We start from the raw sequence: 6340 nt of genomic DNA on the forward strand, positions 1-6340 counted from the left end.
AAAAAAAAAAAAAAAAAAAAGAAGAATATTTCCATTCAAATATATTCACACACACAAAAAGTTGATGCTTCAACAACTAGGAGATGTATATAGCAACACTAGCTTAAATAGACTAGACAAGTTTGTATACAAGTGAATTTATTTAGTTTCTAGATTCTTAGTGAAGTGACATATTCAGTATATGGTGTTAAGATTTTCTTTAAAATTATAGGTAGTGACCTAATCAACTATGTGCTTTGCTAATAAATAAGAATCTAAAAAATAAATTTATAGTGTAAATAATTGAGAGAATAAATTTATGGAAATCTTTATAGTGTCGAACATTCTAGGTTTCTTTTTGTAGCTAGTACAACTACACAAGCATTGTTGTACCTAGTACAACCATACAGGCATAGTGGGTGTTCTGAACACCCAGGTTGATAATCCCGACTCGATACAATCTGTTACACTTATATATTTGTACTAAATATAACACGATATTGTTGTGGGTATGGTTTCATGTTGTACTTGATATAACCACACAGATGTAGCAATTGCAATGGGTATTGTAATTTTTTTTATCGAAGCGAGGGGGAGACCCCAAAAACACCCATTAGCTTATGACTAGTTGCCCCAGCCTTAAAACCCTACTAGGTTTGAGGCATTCCCATATTGTCATCATTAAGAATAATCTGAAGCTTTCTTTGAGATTGCTCGACCACTTCAAGCCTCTCAATCTCATGCATTAAAATTAAACTTCATTGGCACGAGACTTGGTAATGTAATATTGACACAAATACAACCCGCTACACCTGCATGTTTGTACTAAGTATAAAACATCACGTCATCACTCATACCGACCAACACTTTAAAACCTTTCTTAAATTTATATTACGGTCATAAATCATCGATTAAAAGTGGTCATTTCTCCTTTCAAATTTTGTGATTGCATGAAAGTGAAAGGTGGTGGAGCAAGAGTTGGCTTTCTTTTTCAAGGGAATTGAATAGAGGAGTGGATAATATGAATGGACAAAAGTGTTCTAAGCTGCAATAAATATGCCTCAATAATGTTGTGTACAAGATAAGAGACGTTTCATAACAAGCCATATGGCAATTCCAAGTCATGGCCAAAAGGACAACTTTGTTGAGACAAACCACACGAATATTGCATTTGTGATGTGTAATCTTATCATGCACAACATATATGCAATTTAACACCCAAAAAAAAAAAGTCTCAAAAGGAGTGAGACTAAGTGGGTAAAATATGATTTTCGTATATGAAAATCACAAGTTTGATTCTTATCAATACTCTTTTGGTCGAACCAGTCGCTTAGTGTATTCTTAGTGCAACTTACTTTTCTTTGTGTGATTTGAGCGGAGTTTATCTTGTACACACCTTCAAGTAATAACTTGTTACGACAAAGTTATGTGATGCACATATATGAAAAGTAGAAAAAGATTGAATTTAAGAAAAAATTGTTATGATGCATTGAATTGAAGCTCTCAAGAGGGAGAGTTATTGTGATCTGAAAAATTTCACAAAAACTCTTTACAATGTTTCAAAATCAATTATGTAATTAAAGATATTTAAAAAGTCATATTTTTAGAAGGATATATATATATATATATATATATAAAAGGGATCTATTTGAAAAATGCTTAATTTCAAGAGTCTAATTGAGGGAAAAGAAATCATTTCCTAAAAGAAAACTTATCTCTAAGTTGTTGGTTCATGTTTCTTGTGTATGTACTACATATATAGTTTGATATTATATATAGTGTTAATTATTTTTGGGAAAAGGGTCAAATAAGTCCCTAAACAACACTTGAAAAGTCAATTAGGCCCCTAAACATTAAAAAAAAAAGTGTGATTAGGCCCTGTAACATGTTAAATTGGGACAAAAAAAGTCCAAAAATCGGTAACAGGTCATTTACTATTCATAGGAGAAATCCGACAATCGGCGACGGCTGTCGCCGGACTCCGGCGGAAGGCGAACAAATGGAGAAGACGAAACAAAACAGGAGATAAATAATATTTATTGACGGTATACTATACACTATTAAAAAATAAAAACAAAACTTAAATAATCATTCTCGATTCTTACTGACTCAACCAATCCCACTCGGCTACCTTAATGGTGTTGATTTACTCAAGGATAATAGAGTTAGGCCAAGGGTTTGTCAAGATGGAATTGGGGATTTGTCATTGCTATTTTTGGTTAAAACTTAGAGGGGGGAAAAGTCAAGAAAGAATAGCATAAGGTATGAGTCAGAAAATCAATAATAAAAACCCAAAATTAAGCAAATTCCTTTTCAATTAGGCAATTTGATAATGACATTTAGGAACTTATAGCGACCCCACTAGGATATATACAAATTTTGAACCAACCAAAAATGCGACGATTGAGAAGTGTGACGAGTCTTGGAACCCATGGGGGACGTGCCCCACCCGCAACGGTACGGATTTTGCTTTTCTAGGGTTTCGAGGCTATATGTATTCCAAGTTTTATAATGTTATACGGCAGAATATTAAAAGTTGAAATTAAATAATTAAGGAGACAATCCATACCAAGTTAGTTCGACAATTAATTTAGCAATTATAAGATTTTAAATCCAACTCTCTGTGAAGTTGCATTGTCTATTGGCATTATTAATTTGAGTTGGTTAGTTATGAGCAATCTAGCGTCTAGATTAATTTTTTTCTTTGTGATTATTTGCGGGCTATGGTCACAAGGGGGTGAGCCCAACTAGAGCACACAACTTCAGTAGCTGTTGTGAGCTTAGTTTTCACATATATCAAAGTTAAATAATGAAAAAAAATTATATTTATGATTCTCGTGGCATAAAACTTATGTCATATATTGTGATTTTATTGATATAAAAGAAAAATGTGCTTTATGGATGAATCAGAACATGCTACATAAGTATGGGTAAGAATAAAGTAGAAACTAGGAGTACGTGTAGTATTACTTAATAAAGATGTTTGAATTACTAGTTTAACATGAATAAAGAATCACTATATTTGTTTAATGTTTTTTTTGTCTAATGAAAGGTTTCTTCATCTAGACAATTAAAATTCAACCATATATATATACTAAGAATAATCGTGTTTATGCAAGGTAAGGCCTCAAAAAAAAATTAAATAAGAAGAGAGCTATGTCATTTTATTCATGCATACTCCCAAGGGTTATATTGATTTAATGGTATGTGTCAATTTTATCTTTTAGAAAGGAGTGCAAATCTTGTCACTGAATTATTTACAATTCTCAAGTGTGGTTTGCCAATTTTCGCTCAAGGTGTCAATTTGGCCCCTCTGCCTAACGAAATGAATTAACACCATTTGAACACGTGAATTTTCACATACTTTTCAGTGGGTTGCGAGTGGTGTGAGAAAGAGAGATGGGTGATTTTGGCAACAATGGTGGTATTGTGGTGACATTGGAAGTGCATATTTGAGTTAGGATCTAAAGCTTTCTAAAGCTCTACGTGCATGATTTTCCTTATTAAGTTGCGTGGTTTGTGTGTTTACAGTGAGTTAGTTGTTGAAATTTAAGATGCGTGGTTTCCATTCTTAAGGTGCGTGATTTGTATGCTTAAGGTGTATCAGTTGTTGAAACTTAAAGTGCATAGTTTATGTTCTTAAGGTGCTTTGTTTGTGTGCTTGACGTGCGTGGCTTGTATACTTATGGTGCGCCATTTTAATGCTTAAGGTGCATGGTTTGTGTTCTTAAGGTGCGTTTGTTTGTGTGTTCAAGGTGTGTGATTTGTATACTTAAGGTGCGCCATTTTAATGCTAAGGTGCGTCTTTTTGAGTTAACTGCACAATCGCACGGGAATAGGTTCCCGCACCAGAACTCATCCCTATATAGGGTCAAACTTAAGGTGAGTAGGTCTTGTGCTTAAGGTGCGTCGTGTTCCTTCTTTAGGTGCGTGGTTTCTGTGCTTAAGATGCGTCAGTTCTTTAGTTGATAACTTAAGGTGCGTTTTTTGTTGAAACTTAAGGTGCGTTTGTCTAAAGTTTTAGGTGCATGGTTTTTCTTTCTAAGGTGCGTAGCTTTCCTTCTTACGGTGCATCTTTGTATCACTGAATGTGCGCGATGTTAAGGCTTAAGGTGCGTCATTTTAACACTTAAGGTGCGTTGTTCTAACACTTAAGATGCATGTTTCTATCATTAAAGGTGCATCATTTTTAACTTTTGCTTCTTCCTTCTGACATGCGTTTAAAAAAAATTCATTAATTTGAGTCGTTGCTCTAGATTTGATCAACGCCTCAGATCTAACCACATGACCGCACCTAGGATCTCTTCCGCGCCTGAACCAGTCCCTATATGTGTGTGTGTGTGTGTGTGCGCCACCTCAAATGCGGCCAGGCCTTAACGTGCAACCACACCATTAGGTATGCAAAAATACATCAATAGTGTTAGAAAACGCATAACAAAGAAATGCATCAATATACCATAATATACACCATTAGGTACACATAAACACACAACACAGTGTTCCGAAATGCACTACTAAGTGTGGTGAGGTATGGTACATTTTTATTGGTGTTGTGGTGCGTTTTGTGGTGCATTTATGCATTTCATTGTTGTGTGTTTCTTAACACTATTGGTGCATTTTTGCATACCTAATGGTGCAGCCGCATCGGTCACACATAAAGGCCTAACTGCACTGAAATTTGATCATATATATATATACATACATACACACATACACACACTAGTTTATGTTATATCAAGAAAACTATTTATTTCAAAACTCTCACATTTAGATTCTCTTGTCACAACATTTTCACAAAACAATTCAAAAGAGAGAATAGAACCATGAAAGTAGCTAGAATGTCACATCCATGGAAGAAAGAGAAAATCAAGAAAGAAAGAAGAGTGGTATATAAAAAGATAGTAATGGGCATTTTTGTCTCGTCTTGAGACACCATTTCATCCACCTTGGAAAAGAATATTCCTTAATAAAATTGTCAATTTGATACCTAACTTTTTTGAATTTCATTTGCCCAATCTTTAATTTCTTTGCAGAATAATATATTTTTTTTCACTACTCAAAGGTGTACATACATGGGTAAACCCGAAGATCATGTGCAATAGGTTTGATCGAAAAGGTGCTGACAAAAATCGAACTCGTGACGTTCTGATATGATAATCGTATTCTACCTACTTAGTCACCCTTTTCGGGACATAATAATATTTTTAAGTTGTACAAAAGAAATTAAAAATAAAAAGAAATATGCGAAATTCGATGGGGAAAAAGAAAACATGAAATTCACACGGAGCATCTAATACCCCCACTATATTTTGTATTTTTCACCTTCTTACTAGATATTCTATATTCATGATAAGATCTAGAAATCAAATATTTTTGTAGGTTACAGCATACAATTATAGACTTATGGTATATCATACATGTCATGACCACAAACTCGTAATAAATAAATAAATCATTGATAGAGAAAATGACAATTTTGGTTCGTGTTTTAACGGTATAACGTTTTTTAATTGATAAGAGTTAACAATCCACACAAGTATAAGGACCAAAACTATTACTCATAAAAAATTAAAGGTGAGTATTTCTGCACTCAAAATAAAGAGACTAAAAGGTCTGTGAGCATAAATATAATATAAACATAACATAAATGTGCAGTCCAACTATCAACTTAGACTTTTAGTTGAGATAGAGCACATGATTCAATTTGGTATCAGAGCCATGCAAAAGGTCATAGGTTCGAATCTCCGCGCCACCCGAAAAAAAAGACTATGGTCCACGTGTTGCTTGGAGCCCATCAAAGTCAATCGGCCCGCACACGTGAGGAGGCGTGTGAGCATAAATATAACATAAACATAACATAAATGTGCAGTCCAACTATCAGCTTAGACTTTTAGTTGGATAGAGCACATGATTCGTTTATATTAACAAAACACAATTAATAGAGAAAATGGCATTTTCAATCCGTGTTTTAGTGGTTTAATGTTTTTGATTGATAGAGTTAACAATCCACACAAGTATAGTGATCAAAACTATTACTTGTGAAAATTTAAAGGTGAGTATTTCAACACTCAAAATAAAGAGATTAAAACATTTATATTGACAAAACAGAATTAAAAAATTAAAAACAGAAAAAACAAAACAAAACAAAGCAAAAACAAAACAAAAACAAAAAAAAACCAAAAAAATAAAATAAAACAACAAAATTGATAGGGTTACAGGATAACATAATTGACCCAATAACTCAAATAGTAAACCCATTAAAATGAGCTCAAGAGTCCAAATCGTCAAAGCTTCCCAACCAACTCACAAATACTAATGGAAAACAAACTATGACTACTCAAGGGTGTAGACGGGACAAATC

Source organism: Ipomoea triloba, chromosome 7 (genome assembly GCF_003576645.1).
Source record: "Ipomoea triloba cultivar NCNSP0323 chromosome 7, ASM357664v1".
NCBI lineage: Eukaryota > Viridiplantae > Streptophyta > Magnoliopsida > Solanales > Convolvulaceae > Ipomoea > Ipomoea triloba.